Source organism: Arvicola amphibius, chromosome 12 (genome assembly GCF_903992535.2).
Source record: "Arvicola amphibius chromosome 12, mArvAmp1.2, whole genome shotgun sequence".
Taxonomy (NCBI): Eukaryota; Metazoa; Chordata; class Mammalia; order Rodentia; family Cricetidae; genus Arvicola; species Arvicola amphibius.
In genome coordinates, this window is record NC_052058.2 from 65,862,671 (window position 1) to 65,881,972 (window position 19,302).

The 19,302-nt window shown below is 40.5% G+C and overlaps 1 protein-coding gene across 1 annotated transcript in view; it reads right to left on the bottom strand.

Annotated features, from left to right (window-relative positions):
* Positions 1 to 19,302, bottom strand: part of Acbd6 (acyl-CoA binding domain containing 6) — a 148,430-nt gene that overhangs the window by 31,668 nt on the left and 97,460 nt on the right. The window lies entirely within an intron of this gene.

The following is a 19,302-nucleotide window of genomic DNA, read 5'->3' on the forward strand; positions in this document are numbered from 1 at the left end:
GACCTGAAGACAGAGACACTATTCATACTTCTTTTGTGTCTCCTCATGTCTTGGCAATCAAGGTCATAAAGTAGTAAATTAGAATATTTAGGTTGAATCTAACAATCACCCAGTTGTTAATTATATTTGCATTGATGACTTCTGTGGTTGTCTATATATTAAATTTCTAGCAACTACTCTTAATTCTTATAAAGAATTCCATGTACTGAAATATCACTTAGTTGTAGATATCTATTCCCATACAAAATGGCAAAGAATATAAAGGTTTATTCTTCGACTATACACTGTGATGTCATTCCATAACTTATACTACTTGCTAGCAATCTTTAATCTGGGTGTTTTAAATTATTTATTATTTTTATGTATATGGATGTTTGCTGCATGAATATCTGTGCACCATATGTGTATCTGGTACCCACAGAGGAGAGAGGAGGGTAATCACATTCTTTGACTCTGGAATTACAAGTAGTTGTGAATGCCATAAGGGTGCTGGGAACTGAATTTTAGAATAGCAACAAGTGCTTTTAAGTGTTAAGCCATCTCTCTAGGCCCCAGTGTAAATATTCTTAATGTCACTGCATGGTTAGTTTAACAATCTCATCCTAATCAGAACGGCTAAGATCAACACAACACCTGACAACAGATGCTGGGGAGGATATGGGGAAGGGAAACCCCAGTCACTGTTTGTTAGGAGGGCAAACCAGTTCAGACATTCAGAAATCAGTATGGAGGATCTTCAAAAAACTAAAAAATAAATCTGCCATATGACCCACCTATATGATTCCTAGTTAGGAGCCCAAAGGACCTGACATCGTATTCCATAGATACTTGCTCAGCTATGTTATTGCTGCTCTATTCAGAAGAGCTAAGAAATGGAAACAACCTAAATGTCCTCCAACTGACAAACGAATAATAAAAATTTGGTACATATACACTATGGAATTTTATTTGGCTGTAAAGAAAAAGGAAATTGTGAAATTTGCAGGCAAATGGATGGAAGTAGAAAATATATTGAGTGAGGTAACCCGGACCTAGAAATAAATATGCCCCATGTTCTCACTCATCGGGGGTCCTAGCTCTAAACCTTTAGATGTGAGAACACAGCCTGGAGTAACTGCAGAAACTAGGAAAGTAGAAAGAAATCATGTGGGAAGAAGTAGCAGGCAGAGGCAAGGGCTAGAAATAGGATTAACAGAATGTGATCTGAAAGGGTAAGTGGGACAAACAGAAAGTGGGGAAGGAGATTAATACAGAGGAGAGGCAGGGAGAAGGGACAAATAACACCAAAGGTTTGGAAAAGCCTTAGGGAATCACATTATTTATTTACTTAAAAATACAGAAGTGTGCACACGTAACACACACACACACACACACACACAGTTTAAATAAAGTTATGTCTCTTGGGCTGATATACTCACGTCATGAACAACAGACTAACAATAATTAACACAAAACAATAGACTAACAAAACATCAGTATGAAACATGAGAAACTTTCTTTCAAGTTGTTGGTCTGGATACTCCAAGAGACACCCAAAACAGTCTAAGCTACCTTAGTCGTTACCCTTAGCTGTTAATAAGGGGCTGAAGGTAAGACTGTGTTACTGAAGACCGCACAAACTTCTGACACAGGACTTGGAAGATTCAAACTGGATCTGACAGGGAAGCCTCCCCCGAGTTCTAGCTTTCATAGTATCAGAAGGTGACATGCAAGCCACCAAGAGAGCAAAGCAATAAATACTTCTACCCAGCTGTGCTACAAGCCAACAGCATGGCAAGATGCTCCTTGAGGCTCAACAGTGGCACACATACAGCTGTGGTAACCAATAGCTATCCGGTTAGGACTGTTTTAGCCAATTACCTGGGACTAGTGAGGCCACAGATGGTAGAGAAGAACCTACCACCAGTTTACTAGGTCAGTGTGATTCCTAACTGCACTCTCCAGCTCTCTTTGACACACACTGGTCAACAGCAGAGATGAGCTGACATGGAGCAGCAGCCCCAGTGGGTGCATCCACAGCACAGCTCTTGCACCACAGGCTCAGGGAACACAATGGAAATGGGGGGAGACATTTGAAGAGCAGGGGACCAGGAACTCAGCAGTGAGGTCGGCTCTTCTAGAAACGAAAGGGAAACTCTACCATATAATACCTCAACAACACAGGTGCCTCACAAGACCCCACAATGACACACCAACAACATGCTAACACTGGAAGAGGAAATCTCATGGGTCCACACCTAAAGAAAGAAGTACAGCCACTAATGACTGCTGAGAGGGAGAATTCATCAGTCTTCCCAGGAATGAGCCCTAATTGGCTATCCAATATCAAGTGATCAGCTCTGCAGTCAGACACAGACAGACAGACACACAACATTAAATGAACTCAGCAGGTTGTAGTTATACAATTATGTACATATATGCAACATTAATAATAAAAGAAAATGAGGCCATGACCATAAGGGACTGTGGGGAAGGACAATGGAGGGATTGGAGGGAGAAAAGGGAAGAGGGGAAATGATACAATTATATTCTAATTAAAATAAAAATAGTTAAAATGCTAAATTCCTTTTTTGATATATTTGCCACAATAAAAATGATCCAGTTATTAACATAAATATAAACTTCAAAAGATGCCATTTTAAAGGTGTATTTTCTATTCCTTTTCTGCCTTTTACTTCCCCTTTACTGTTACTGGGAAGAGACACTGCTCCTCAAAGTAAACTTTCTTTCACATCTGGCTCGGGCCTGACCTGCCTGTACTCAAGCAGCTGGAATCAGTGTCTGCGACCCTCCTTTGCTACATAAGACGCTAGGGTACTTGGAAACAAGCCATACGCTACCTGTTAGTAATGACTCTGGGCTTTTCACTTATTGTGAAATGAGCCTATATTCCCACTAGATTTACAAATGGCAAGACACTGGCCTCTGTCTCCCCCATTTCACTGAACATTAAGGTGAAAGTTGGGCTTTAATGAAGTGAGTGAAATTAAACTTCAGAGCATTAGGGGGTCAAACAATGAACACTTTTCCACTAAATAAGGTAAATATTCTGTGACAGAGAAAACCTAAGCAAGCAGAATTTTTTCCCAATGAAACAAAACAAACAGAAACAGAAGTGACGCAGATTTGTCCTGAAGATGATGCACAGGCCACAGTCTAATGCTCTGGAAAAGGGCAGCGCTTCTGAAATTTAAAAAAATTCTTTTTTATAATGTAAGGAAAGGCTCTGTTTCTCATATTTTACATATTTATGATCTGAAAGGCTGTTTCTCATATTTTAAATATTTATGATCCCTTAAGATAAACACAAAAATTCATGTTCTTTTAATATTACAATGAAAAACTTCACATACACAAAAAATAGAAAATATGAACTTCTACTGAAACCTCTCAGATTCAATTATAAAGATTTTGTTACTTATTTCATTTATTTCTTTTTCTTTTTACTTAAGTACCTTAAGTCAAGTTCCAGATTTATTTTATTTATTTATTTATTTTTTGAGACAGGGTTTCTCTGTGTAGCCCTGGCTGTCCTTGGAACTTACTCTGTAAACCAGGCTGGCTTCGACTTTGAGATCCATCCGCCTGCCTCTTGCCTTCCAAGTGCTAGGATTAAAGGTATGTGCCACCATCTCCCGCCTCATGTTCCAGATTTTATATTCTTTCCTCCCAATATCTCACTGACTCTTTAAAACAAAAACAAAGGGAAGAAAAAAGAAACGGAATGCATGGGCCTTATTTTGGATCTTCATTCCTGCTAATTGAAAAATAAAAAAAAAAACAAAAAACCACATACACAATCAAGAAATGGTGTTATGATTTTTGGTGTAAACAAAAAAAGAACAGTACTAATTTGCTACAGAAATAGCTGTTCAACAGAACATATCTGAGTACATATTTATCAACTTAAAATTATTATTTCTATCATAATCACATGTATTTTTAGTAGACTTTTAAAAATTGGGCTTCAACTCTTGTAAAGAACATTTGAGAAAGGGGTGATGCTTGTGTGGTGAAGAGCAAGCGCGAGTCTTTCAAGTAAGGAGAAAAGCAGGCAGGCCGATGCGCAGGGGCAGGCGGATGCGCAGGGGCATGTGGGACCCGGTCACAGCACTCTGCGGGGTGGGGGTGGGGGTGGGGGTGGGGGTGTGCCTCTATCTTCACAGTTCTAAGGGAAATGAAGGTGCTTGAACTGGCAGAGTCTGCCTGTCCTGGAGACACGACTTCTTTTCACTCAGCTACAGGTTTACGGTGGTCTTAGTACACGTCTCGTCTGAGCGCTCCATCCTTTGCACCCACCTGGTACTTCCGTCCCCCTTTCCTCACTCGGAACCCCTGTGCCAAGAGCACGGACTTGGAGTCCTTCGCTGTGGTAACTCCAGGCCCAGGAGCCCGGGCACACAAAAGGCAGTAGCTATAAATTTACCCAGTGAACAGATAAATTTGGCAGATTTGGAAGTTTTCCGGAATATGCTAACGGAATCTAGACGGAAAACAATGGAAATATTACTTAAGCTTATCATCACTAAGATTGAGAGGATACAGAACTTCCTCGTGTGGAATTTCTCTTTGCTAGTTTGGATAATTTACTTCATGATAGCACACGTCACCTTATTGGTTAGCAGGAAAACTTTGGGACAGTATTTCATAGAATATAACTGCAACTCTCAACCTCTATCTAATCAGTTCAATAATAATTTCCAAATGTACTTAATGGACGATTACACCAGTAATTAGAAATCAAATTTTGCTATTCTGCAAAAGATGTCAAAATTATGTATGCTCAGACTACGATATTTTACAATTAAAATTTTATTTAATTAGCATTCCTCAGAGATATTTTTAAATTAAAATTTTATTTAATTAATGTTCCCATAATCCATATTAAAATTTATTGTAACCTGCTGACGCACAAACATACATGCAAGGTAGGAAAAATACACAAGAACCGATAGAGTCATTGACATAAGAGTAATTGATAATTAATAGTAATGATAGTAAAAATCCAGCAAAATTTTAAAAAAAGATTTAAGGTTAAGGGGTAGGAAAATAAATGAATAAAATGAAAAAAAACTTATATAAGTTGCTTTGTAGGGTATTTGAAACATTCCTTTCTTTCACCCCCCGTTTTGTGAGTTAAGGTTAATGGATTTCTATAGCACTTCCTGTTGTCATTACTGCCAAATGCTTTCCTATGGATGAGGCAGATACCTGGTTATTTAAGGAGCAGGATAAATGGGCCAAGACAGCTTTCCCTATCCCCAATTCACCAGGGAACGCTTGAGAATTCCACCTGACATGAGGACAGCACTGTGCTCTTAAACAATCTGCAGTTTGATCCGATTGTTCCCCAGTGGGGGAGGCAGGCCACAGCTCACTCAAGAGTCATTGATTGGATTAACAGCCTAATTCCCAACAGATGAATAGAATACTGATGTCTTGTCAGACCAGATCACAAAAGGAAAACACAATCTGCTTCTACGGCTCAGAGGTTTAACCCTCACTGTGCCTTCAAGCTATAGTCTCCCTGTTTAGTGTCCTAGAATCTCTTCAGAACCACTTGCCTACATATATTGTCAGCTGTGGTGTTTATCACCATTCACCTGCTTTCTTCTCCTTTAGGGAAATTTTTTTCAGAATGTTTACAAACAAGGGAAGATGTTTAATTTTTACTGTCCATATTAGTCTTGTCTAAATCCTTGTCTGGGCTTCCTAAAGAAATGAGAAATAATCTGCTTAATTTGGGACCCAATAAAAGTAGGGCACATAGCCTGTTTGGAGGGGGGGAGGAATGAACAAAGAACCATACATTCAAGATGAAACTATTGTGAGCCACATTTTCTGCCATAAGTAACTGATTTAACAATGGAATGAATGGCTGTATTAAAATGAATATATTTTCAGTAAATGCTAGCTTTAGTTTATTCCTCCACTACCTCTTCTTCACTTCTTCCTTATGTAATTTGATAGCTTTTGTGTACGATTGTACAACTAAGAAACAAAGAAAAGGTCATATTTCGGATACAGTTTTAAAAACAAGAACAAAACACTCCACCCAAGCCAGCTATGCATTAGAATTCTATACTGAAGACACACACACCATCTTTTATTCCATATTCTAGACAGCTTTAATACTTTATTTCATACATTTTTGTGCATATTATATGCTATCTGCTGTAATAACAACAATAACAACAAAAGTCTGCACAAGTTTTCATTATTTCTAGGTAAAAGCGATGACAGTAGTGGCTAATACTGCTCAGCACACTGGGCGATTTTATTTATCCCACCCAACAAGTGGGCATTACATTAACTCCTTTCACAAATGACAAGACTAAAGCTCCACCTTGCTCAAGGTCACATGATGTGCAGGTGACAAAGTGAACTTCAATTGTCTCTGGCTCCAACGCTACAGGGGTCCCATATGTCTCCCAGCCCTGTGCACTTCTGTCTTTACAGGAGATTTCTCAGCACCCTGAGGAATTAGTAAGGCTCACTTTTCTTTTAGCGCCATCACTGAATGTCTTACAGTGACTTTCTTTGCATCTCTGTATGTGATGTGTGTGTACATCTTTGTGTAGGTGTGTGCACATGCATGCACATACAATGTGGAAGCCACGGGTCAATGTTGAGTGTCTCTCTCAATTGTCCTACGCCTTATTTTTTCAGACAGGATCTCTTACCGACCCCGGAGGTCTCAGGTTTGGCTAGGCTGGCTGGTCAGGGTGCCTCCCAGCACCACGGTCACAGACATGCACCACCACACTTTCATTCAACGGCTGGGGATCTGAACTCAGGTCCTCATCTTGCTTATACGGCAAGTGCTTTACTGATAGAGCCACCTCTTCAGCCTGACTTTTCCTTTTTATTAAGGACATTTCTTCAAGGATCCCACATTAGACCCTCCAAATCAGTCATGATAGAAGCAGAACTCATTTTTTTCATTTATGACTTTGAAGTCATCTTCAACTTCTACCCCTTTAAAGATTTCTTTTTTCCTCTGTCTTTCCTGACATTGGGTTGGCTGAAATCTTCTGGGTTGTCTCTGATTTTTTCCTCTTCATAGGAACAAATCTTGCAGTACCCAAGTCCTAACATGCACATCCACCAACTCCTACAACAAGAGCATCCCTAATACTTCATCTGGTTTCTTCTCTTAGGTTAGGATTTTCTTAAATATGAAATTTCCTACTTACAGTTTTGAATTGTATTCTAATTGTCTTCAAACCAGATAAAAATCTCTGTAGTTTTCCCTAACTAGCTTTAATTAGAATTTGTCAAACCACTAAAATTCAGAATTGCTCAATTTGTATGAGCAGCATAGGTTGTTTACACCAGGTTTTATATTAGATTATAATCTAATTCCTCTGGGTCATGCTGTATAACAACCATTTTGTTAAAAGACATTTTCCAAAACTAACAATCACGGGGAAGAAAAGATTATACTGTTTGGAAATATACAAGGGAAAAAAAGTTCAATTAATGTGAATTTCAAAACCATTCATAAAAGAGCTTAAGCTAGGGGAGCAGTGGGATGGCTCAGTGGGTAAACGCACTTGTGACCTGAGTTCAATCCCTGGGCCTCACAAGGTAGAAGGAGAAAACTGACTCTTGTCAGTTGTCCTCTGATCTCTACATGTAGTATGTGTGTACCCCTGCACATACACATAAGAAATAATAATTGCAATAAATAAAAATAAAATTTGTAAAGGTTTTTATACTATTTAATGTTTCATGTTATTTCTTGATTCAGACATACTATTCTGAAAAAGCACTAAAAAAGAAAAAATAAACATTTATATGTTATTTTATAGAACACTTTCATAAACAGCAACTTATTTGGTATCCTGAAGTAAGTGGGGCAGTTATTTACAGCTCCGCTTTATGAATAAAGAAACATACATTCAGCAAGGCTAGGTTACTTGTCTAAAACAATCCAATAAGCTAAAGTGTTGGATTATAATGTAAACTTAGGCTGTTGACACTCTACTAATATACAACAGCTGAGTGGCAGGTTATAAAATGTGTGTCTTACTCCTGCTTACAGAGCAGAAGAAAAAGCCATCGCTGAACACAGAGTAGGAAACGTTACTTACTGCTACTTCGGCTAACAAGATCCCTGTCCACACCTGCCCCAAATGTGCTGCTGCTATTAAGGACAGAGAAATACAAGAGGAGAGTGGGAGGGCAGTCTGGTGACCGAAAGGGAACCTGCAGGGCTAGAGAGACGGCGCAGGTGGCAAAGATGCTTGCTGTGCGCACTTCGTGCCCTGTTCCACCTTGGAGCTCACATAAAAGTGGAAGGGAGAGAAACAACTCTACAAAGTTGGCCTCTGACCTCTACAAATATGCTGTAGCACATGCCCCATCCCCACCTAACAACAATAAAAAAATTATTTAAAATGTACAATGCTATACTTATCTAAAACTCACAGAGACATTCTGGATGAATCTAGGTCTTACTAGAGGCTCCTAGAAGCCTGAAGAGCCTCAGGGAGAAGCCCCCAAGCCCTCCTTCTCTCAGTATGTAAAAGGAAACAGTATAGAGTGCCTCCATATCTATTAAAGACTTGGCAGCACTTCCATGAAATCTGGTATCCAGTGCCAGCATGGCATGTTTTAAGACCTTCCATGGTTCTCTGCTCTTTCACACTGTGTGAACTCTTACACATGGGGAAAATTGAAGAATCCTCAATAAAATCTTTGTTCTAGATGCCTGATTAGATGTAAGATCACCTGGCAATGCTGGAAGGTACAACAGATGTGTCTACCAGTCATCCTTAAAAGAATGGAGAAAGGGGGTGACAGAGGGAGGGCTCAGCAGTAAAGTGTGCCTACTGCTTTACAGAGGACCAGGGTCATGGGCCATCCCTGGAATGCAGACCCCATCCTTAAAGAATTGACTCCTTTCCCTCTCCCTCAGAAACCATCAACTGTCAATAGCTCCTTAACTAGCAGTTGAGTCTTGCAAGCCTCTACCCACTTCATGCTGGAATACTGCCTGTCTTGATTATAGGCAGGGCTTGTGCAGGCTCCCACAGCTGCTGTGGGCTCAGGAGAGCAATGGCCCCATCATGTCTAGAGGACACTGTTCTCATCCTCCCTGACGATCTTTCTGCCTCCTCCTTCAAGATGGTCCTAGAGCTCTGGGGTGGTTATCCTTTATAAAAAAGTCATGTTGTCAACATTGAACAGAAAACCAAAACAAAAAAGCAAAATAAAAACAAGTTTAATGGTAAAGAAAAGCAAATCAATCGTGTATCTTTTGTAGTAACGGAAATGCACTTCCTGACTGTGGAAACTAGGTGAGAGACAAAGTCTTGGACAGTTGTGTTCTGAAACTAACAGACTGCAGGCTTTATAAATACATACAGAAATAATTAAAATATAAGGGGTTTGGAGGGACTAATCGCCTTTGAATAATCTCTGTACAAAGCCTGTAAAGACACTGCTGGCACAAGGCCCACGTCAGACCAGCTGTCGGCTATCAGAGAGCAGACATTAACTGCCGCCACTCTGCACTGACCGTCGTCTTCCCTGAACTCCATCTTCAGCACTCTGTATCAGAGGAGGAGCTCAACTTCAAATACCTGCCGTGATGTACAGGGTTATCATTTAACTTGATTTACCCTTCCTTAGGCAGGGGAAATAGGAACAGATGAAAAAGTGGGGGCTGGAAGGAAATCACAAGATGTAGGGATCGGTTAGCTCCAGGGAAATGAAAGCGGGCTCAGGAGTACTGATCCCCTGGCTCCACCCATTTACCTATGGCAATCCCAAGTCAACGTTGTTTTCCAACTGGGTCTCTAATGATGCAGGTAGTACTTTTATCCCCCATGGCAACACACTGGGTAACTCTTTAAAAAGAGCTTTGCTTCAAAACTCATCACAAATTCAACAAATAATTTTAGAAGGTGACAATGCCAATTAGTAGAACAGGATTACTTATAATGTCTGGTTGTTTCCTCCAGGGAACAAGAACTCTGGTACTCTGCCTCTGTCTACAGAATTTTCATAGCTTTAGACTGAGGATAATGTGAAATCAATGTATATAAGACTCCACTTAAAAACACAGTGTTCTGGCAAACATATATTATTCTCTGCAAAGGGTTTGGTAGGGCATAATTTCTTGGACTGATGCAAGAAAACAGAAGAGTTTAACGGAACATTGTGCCTCCCTCCAGCAAAGGAACAAGAACAACACATTCTTCCACCAGCAGACAATGGAAATGCTTGCCAGATCCATAAACTCCACCGTTCTGAAGCCTCTTCAATCTAGGTTTTCCTGCTATGACTTCTGGATAAGTCAGCAAATCTGGAGCACATATCTTCTTGCCAAACATGTTTAATGTTTCTATCAAGTGCATTTTAGAGACAGACAAACACAACAGGGCCTAACCTCTAAGCTCTGCAGTACAAGTAGACCAACGCAGAAGTTCTAAGTACTTGAAAGTAAACACTGCTGATACAACTAGAGAGGCAAAGATTCTATCTTCACGCTATTTCCCCTTTAACACTGGGTTTTAAGAATTTAATATACTTAAACTTTGCTGAAGGGAGAGAAATAGAGCCAAATGTAAAATAAATGCCGGTTCATTCAAGATGTATTGATACATCAGCACATTTTTTTTATAAATTAAGGCATGTTCAGTTTCAGAGTAATTGATTTGATTGAAAACTTGAACCACAAATTTAGAGGCTAGTATCTCTTATGCACAGCCCCAAACCCAGCTATTATCCAAGTGTGGACCCTAGACCCAAGCCATACTAAATGAACTAAGATATATTTATAATTATGCAAATATGTAGCAATAATAATAAAAGACAGAGATGCTATCAATTTGAGAAGGAGTGGCAGGGATATGAGAGGAGGTGGAGGGAGAAGCTGGATGGAGGAAAGGGAGGGGGAAGTGATGTAATTATACTTTAATTAAAAAAAACACTAACTTATTGCTGGGCAGCAGTGGTGCACGCCTTTAATCCCAGCACTCAGGAGGCACAATCAGGTGGATCTCTGTGAGTTCGAGGCCAGCCTGGTCCACAAGAGCTAGTTCTAGGACAGGCTCCAAAGCTACAGAGAAACCCTGTCTTGAGAAAACAAAAACAACAGCAGCAGCAGCAGCAGCAGCAAAACCCCCATAATTATTAGCACTGACTTTTTGGGATTTCAATCCAGAAATTTTTATTTTTAATAAATATGCATCATGGTTTAATCTTTTTTTAAAAAAAAAATCGAAATTCCCAGGTCTCACCTCAGTCCGACTAAACAAAACCCCTTGTTCTTGTGGCTGCTTCTGTGAGAACTGCTGTCCAAGGCTGTGAGAACCAGCACCAGCTTTTGAACAACAAAAGTAAATATTAACCCACGTGAAGTCATTATAGTGACCAAGAGGTTTTTGGAAATGTTGCTTTAGATGATTTATTGTATTCTTTAAGCATACTTGACAGGATTTCTTTTCATTTTCATGTGAAAGGCTGTGGATCAGAGACCACTAGAGTCTGTGCACTGTTTTTATAGTTCTATAACATACACTGACATTTATTGGAGCTTCACATAAGACTTTTCCATCAACGGATATGTTGGGAGAGCAATAACCAAGTACGCCGTGTTGAGCAAATACCTACACATCAGGACACTTTTCAAAGCCATCAGGCAAAGGGGGTCAGCTGAATTTTTTTTTTTTTTTTTTTTTACTGCACAGCTAATGCTTTAAGAGTGTCTTGATGGAATCAAGGAAATTGGATTGTCCCCCATTTGCTGGGCTAAAACAAGCCTTTTTTATTTATCCCATTAGAGGAACACAAGAGAACCCTTTTAAATGTCACTAAAAATTTCCCTGCATTGCAAAACCTAGTCAAAAGGGTTTTAATTTTCTCTGAGAAATGTCAAGGTTTAATAAATTGTAGGTGGGGATAATTTTCATAAGAAGAAACTTTCCTCCCCTTTAAAACAGGTGTTTCGGCACACTTACGTTTCTCCATATGGGGCACGCCCTCAAGCAACTGAGAACACAGTTGGGAATCTTTTATGATTATTTTTTAACAAAAAAAAATGTTTTAAGGTTTACTGAAAACAGTAACTAGTGATTCTTGTCAGTGAGGTTTCTTGGGCAAAGTCAGCCTCAAAGAGGAACAGAGGACAGCTAGAAGTTCAACCGCGTCCAGGCGATAGACACCACATGACAGTCAGACCTATGTAAGCCCCGCCCAGGCAGGAAGGGACTGGCACATACAGTGGGGTAAACACCCGAGTTTCAGCCTTCAAATTCGCACGGCTGCTGGTGAACAGCGTGTGGTTGTGTCATCAGATCACATCCACTCACAGAGAGGATGAAACGGGGGGGGGTCTATCCTGACCTTCTACAGTCATCTGTTTATCTTGGTTTATTTGTCAAATAGTCATTAAACATTCTAGAACATTTATTGTTATTGGCCCTCTGTCATTTTCAATAAAACATTAAAAGCATTTCCAACTATAAAAAAGATGGGAAGTATGAAGGGATTATCAAAATGGAGAACTTTTAAATAGTGCTTTTGTTTTGTTTTGATGAGAGATATGGGGCTACCACACTGAACAGGCATATTTTTGACCATATTCAAATGAGAGGTCTGTATCTTACTGTATGCCCTTGCTTTCCACAGGGATGAGAGAAAGAAAAATCATGCAAAAGACAACATACCTAGTATTACAAAATGATTAATAATTGAGTTAGATCACTATTTGTTATTATCTACGTAAAAAATACATTTTAGGCCTGGAGAGATGCTCAGTGGTCAAGGACATGAATGCTCTTGCAGAGGACCTGAGTTCAGTTCTCAGTACCCATAAAAGGTAGCTCGCAAGCACCTGTAACTCCAGCTCTAGGGGAATCTGGTGCCCCTCCTGGCCCCATGGGCACCTGTGCATGCATACACCTCCACAGACATACATGTATAAACATAATTAAAAATAAAGATAAATCAACCTCAGCAGTCATCCAGCAGAGGCAGGTAGATGTCTAAGAATTTGAGGCCAGCAAAGGTTACATAGTGAGACCCTGTCTCAAAAACAAAGACAACAAAATAATAATAAAATAAATCTTAAGATACATTTTACTTACATAGGGCCGGATGTATGAGATTCACTAATGAGAGGATGTTGTGGGGAATCCTCCAGGTTGCTGGTGCCAACTCCCAGCTTGCTTTTTGTTTGAACTGATATATAGCTTAGACTTGCTAGGAACTCATGACTATCCTGCCCCAACCTGCTACAGCTCCAGGTGTGCACCAGTACACTGGCTTACTGTTGTTCTGACCACAGTGCACCAGAAGAGACTGAGGAGAGCAGCAGCGGACAAAGGAGGTGACGCACTCTGTGGTCAGGTCTAACCAGCTCTTCTCAAACTTTCAGAAGGTATGCTTTAAAAGTAATTAGAATTATTATCTAAATAAAGACCAGTATCTTCTTCCATGAAAATCACTGTTTTATTCTGTCATCCTTATAGAAAGAGTGGTGGCTTTTGGTTTTTGCTGCTAGCAATTACAAGTTAGAAGCTTCAGATGGGACTCTGAGTTGTTTGACTTTTCAGCTGAGACACTCAAAGTCTCTCAAATGTGTCAACATTGGTAATAGCATCATCTTTAAAAAGAAAGTAATATGCAACTCAGAGGGGAAGAAGTTGAACTTGGAAATAAGGGAGCATGTTAAAAAAGAATTCTGTAGCCACACATGATAGTTCAAGCCTTTAGCTCCCTGGATGCAGAGACAAGCGGATCTTAGAGTTCAAGGCCAATCTGGTTTACACAGCAAGTTCCATACAGGCCAGCCAAGGATAGCACTTCCAAATATGTAAACCCACTAAAATGCTTTCAAAAATTCGACTTGCATGGTTTTTTTTTTTTTTCATCTGGGAGCCAGCAGGGAAGATTAAACAAGACTGGTCAAAAATGGGTAGTTGTTATAAAGCTAGATAAAGGTTACACAGATGATCAAGTCCAAGAGTTTACTTTTCTTTTTGTACACTGCTGAGGCTTTTATAATTAAAAAGTATTTAAAAAATCTGTCGTGAGGGAAACTCATTTGCACAAGCCTAGTCTTGATGGAGGTACGTGGGATGACATATGTCAGTCTATGCGAATTGCTAGTATAAATGATGATCCTGTATTTTCTTATGCCATCAGTCAAAACGAAGGTCATGTTAAAGTTTCAGCAAGGCAAATTACTTTATTTTTGAATTCTTTTCTGCTTTACATAATGGCGAAAGTTGACTCAAAAATGGGATGGGGAAAAAAAGGGAAACTGGCAAGGCAAAGACAAAGAGGGTGGTGGTCTAAAGCTTAAAGAGGGAGGGGGAGTGGAAGGAACAAAGTGGTGAGTGTAATCAAATCACTCTAAAAAGCTGCAGCCTCTCAGAGTTAACCCTGCCAATCACAGCAGGAAGGAGCAGGAGAAGAGCAGGGGCATGCTTGTGCACATTAAACCTTGCACGTGTCCTTGAACCCAGGGACTAATCCCTCCCACAGCAGCCTGAGAAGGTTCTGTAATGCTCACCCTTAAAAAGAACCTTGAATTCCATTAGAAAGCTCCACTGGAAGGAGAAGCCCTTGAGTGGCATCTTGTACCATATAGACAGCTCATACCCTTTCCTGATATTAGAAATGAGCTCATGGGATTAAGTCTGCAAGTCCCAGAAAATTAGAACGTATGACCACACTGACAAATACCATTACACAAATAAGAAGACAAGATGTGTCCAGATCTGCATTTTCTTTAACCTTATAAAGGTTTTTGCTTTGTTTGTTAGTTTTGAGAGATAGAAAGTAGCGTAAATAAAGCTACAATAAAGGCTGGCTGCAAAGCCTAAAACGAAACTCTATAATTGGTTGGGCTAAGATAAGACTAACAGGATATGTCTGTGTAATGTTTTTCTGTAAAACCATTCATTCAGATAGCTAAGGACACTTCTTCAAAAGCAAACTTTAAATAAAGCCAAGCGTAAAAGCAGAAAGCTTGCCTTTGCATCCCATCCATTGCTCCTACAATTCCACTCTGTTCTGAGCAAATGCAGAGACACATTAGATAATATATGGTCTGAGTATTTTAAAAATACATATTTAAGAAGGGACACTGATTGAGTGTGTAAGTTAAGTCAGTTGAGAAGATGACTTAGAAAGGAAATGACTACTATTCTCAAATATCACAATGGCTGTCACATGAGAAAGGGAAAAGATTTGGCTTGTCTTCTGATACGAATCCAAAGATTGTGTGATATTGTGTTTGTGTGTGTGTGTGTGTGTGTGTGTGTGTGTGAGAGAGAGAGAGAGAGAGAGAGAGAGAGAGAGAGACTGACTTACATCAGCATACAAGGAAAAATGTGTAATAATTAGAGCTCTCTAGAAATGCTCAAGGGCTACCCGGGCTACGCACCTTTGGATGTTGAGCAGTGAAATGTCTGCATTCAGAACCAGATGATCTGCACATTTCTCTCCATCTTCAGGGTCCTCTATTATAATTTACTCAAGTGACAGAATAGAAACTGAAACCAAGTATTTGAACTGTAAGCCCATTCTTTTTAAACACCAGTTTACGAAGCAGAAAACATGGGAGTGAGGTCACCTTGGTCAGAGAGTGAGAGGCTGCACTGTGGTTAACTGGAGCCTGTCCACAGAGGGCAGCAGCGACCAGCTCCAGCTGACTGGTGTCATCTGAGCATGTGCCAGGGTTCCATAACATCAGGTTTTCAAGAGATCCCAAAATCTGTACTTTTGTGAAGTTAACTGGCAATTAATTACCAAAAAATGTAGATGACAATAGATCTCTCAAACAAAATACATCACCCATATGACCATAAGCTATGCCTCAAAAATTCCATATACAAACTAGTAATTTTTAAAGATCCTATTATAGAGTCTTCAAATTTATCCGTGTCTTTTCTGGAATACAAACAGTTTAAGGATTTAGGTAGCTAAGATGCTTTGAAATCTCTATGTCAAGAGGGTTGATTATTTGGGGAGATAAAACCCAATTCTTTTGTTTCCAAGCTTAGCAGAGTATAAGATGCCAACAACTTCATGTTTTTAGCAACAGCAAGACAGAATGTAGCCAGGCGACTATTAAGGTGCAATTTACTATACAAGGTCATAAGACTTTGACGTGTCCTATAATTCAGTTAGATGCAAAAATAAGATGACACTGGCTGCTCTCTAAACTCAAAGTGATCTGAACTTGAGTCACAGTGCCCTGTGAGCCGGTTGTTCATTCTCAGACACTAACTTAGCAGAAGTGACTATTAAACATAAAAAAGACAAAAATGACTTATTAAAGGGGAAAACCTGGTGTGTATGATGTGCAAATTAAGATTTTAATAGTGGACATGAGGGTGATCTGGGTGTCTGTCAGTTACCCACTGGTCCCCAGGATGCCCGGGTGCCTCCTCCTCCCTCATCACTCTGTGAGCGCCCATCCCCAGCTGCACGGCTGCTGACGGAGGAGGGCCTCTGCTTGGTCAAGGGCTTACAACAAACTGCTCCTTTGTAAAAGTCTGCAGGAATTGCATTATGAGAGAGACAAGACAAAGGACACACAGAGCTCATTCCTCCATCCTCGGAGAGACACAGACGACTGCGGGGCTCACAACACTTAGTACAGGCGAGGGAAAGCATGGAATCTGCAGTAGTCTGAGTCACTCACATGACCCCTCTGACCTGCACTCTTCAACGGTAAGATGCCTGCAAGGACGAAATGAGCTAATATATAGTAGACCCATTTTACAGACTAGAAACCGGTTTAAAAAGTTCTATCTTTAAATACCGGCTTAATTGCCTTTCTCTACAATTTTCTAACTTCCTGGGATTGATATTTGTTAATATAATTTTGTCTATACTTGTCAAGTGTACAGGTCTCTCTGTATACCAAAGTGGATAAATTTGTGCCATTAGCCAATCTGGAAATACTTACAACATGCTTCCGAAACTCTGGGACTGAAGTAATTCTAAATCTTGGCACACTGTGAGGATGAGGCCCAGTCTCTACCTTCATAACTTTTTTTTTCTTCCGAGACAGGGTTTCTCTGTATAATCCTGTTTAGCTGTCCTGGAACTCAATTTGTAGACCCAAGTTGCCCTCAAACTCACTAAGATCCACCTGCCTCTGCCTCCTGAGCACTGAGATCAAAGGCATGCACCACTATACCTGGCTCTTCCTTCACACTCTTAGAGTCCCTTATAGGAAACCCTTTTAAAAATGAAATCTTCTCAGAAGCTAAATCTGAAAACAGGTAAAATTCTAGGTGCAGAAGGGATGTTTGAGGCCTCTGAAGATTTACAAAGCATTCTATAACCACCAAGGTGGTGGGTAGGTCTCCCCAACATGTGTGGGTGGGTCTGCAGCAGAAGTACAGATGGAGGCCCCACAAAGGCCTCGCTTACATGAGCGCAGCCATGACAGTTCTAGTCCTTGCTCCATCCATTCCTGCAGTTCCCATTCACTTGCCCTGGCCACTCTTCAGGGCCGAGGACACACTTACCAGCAGCAAGCGGCCCTTGATGGAACCAGGAAGTGAGCCACGTAGTGTGAACTGGTTCCTATATACGCCCACTGCAATCCTGCTAGAAGGTCCTATCTGAAAACTGACACACATGTCACTTTGAACAGGGGGAAATCAAAGAGAGGCACTTTTATCTGATACCTCAGCTCCTTCTGCTCTGGTCACAAACTACGACCCTCTAGCAGGTCTTCATAATTTCTTCAATCCATTCACAATGCTAAAAATACATTTATTTTTACAACAATCTTATTTTACATACTAATCCCGTTCCCTCTCCCTTCCCTCCTTCCGCTCCCCCTACCCCCCGCTCCCCGGGCAATAAAAATATTAAAACAAGAAATAGGTTTCTAAAATGTTTGAAATAAGGTAAATAACATGAAATAAAATCGGTCCACTGTCCAAAGCAACAAATCATTTAAAACTAGGCACTGCAGTAGTATCCCTTCACTGAAAAGTCTGTCTGAATAGCTGCGCATGGCAGCGCAGGCCTTTATTCTTAGTGTTGAGGAGGGAGAAACAGGTGGAGTTCCAGGCCAGCTAAAACTACACAGTGAGACCTTGTATCAGAAAAAAAAAAAAGGTATACTAGGCACTGAGGAGTTGGCTTAGTAGGTAAAACACTTGTCATGGAAGTATGAGGTCTTGAGTTTGGGTCCCCAGATCCCACATAAAGCTAACATAGTAGCATGCATTTGAAATCCCAGTTCTCCTACAGCAAGCTGGGAGGCAAGACAGAGAAGCCTGGAAGCTCACTGGCCCACTAGCCTGTTTACGAGCTGACAAGAGACCCCGTCTCAAAGAGGAAGGAGAGAACTGATGCTCTAGGCTGCCCCAGGACCTCATGCACACCTTGGCACCCACCTTCACTCACACACACAAACGTGGACACAAAAACAGGCACACAGACAGACTTAGAAAAAGAGAGAGAAGGTATAACTTATCTTTAAAACACAGTCTTTTGGGTTTGCTGTTAAAGAATGGCTCTTACATGTGTTATACCATATTTGTTTGGATCCACTACATTCAAATCAGTCTCCATAAAGCTAAGAAGCATACTGATGAAGGATGAAGGAAGTCATGAACTATTGCAACTGCAGAAGGTCAAGTATTTCTAGTAGAAAGTCTTCCCTCCTGGGACTGGAGAGATGGTTCAGTGGATAAGCGCCTCCAGGTGAGCAGGAGGGAGCCTGAAGCTTACTGGTTGGCCAGCTGAACTGAACCGATAAGCTCAGCTCACTGAGAGATGCTATCTCAAAACAGGAACATGTGGAGAGCAATCAAGGAAACAAACATACTCAATGCTGATGCAGGCCTCCATACACAGGCATGTGTGCACACACCACCACACATCACATCCCTGTACATGGATATACAAATAAGGCCAGGTGATGGGATGCCTGCCTTTAACCCCAGCACTTGGGAGGCCGAAGCAGGTGATCTCTGTGAGTTGGACGCCAGCCTGGTCTACAGAGCGAGTTCCAGGACAGCCAACACAGAGAAACCCTGTCACAGAAAAAACAAAAATAACAACAACAACAACAACAAAAAGAAAGAAAAAAAATTATTTTCCCTTCCTTAAATTTCTAAAACACATAATTTCTTTGATGTACTATTATTTCTACTCTAAAATTTTATTCTTTGTCTACATTGAGCATACTAAGTGATATGTCCACTAATATACTAGGCATTAAGAACAGGAAAAATATCAGCTCCCAATCACAAGGAACCCAGAATCTAGGGAATAGAGAATATCACAAGACAGTGAAAAATGCCAGCC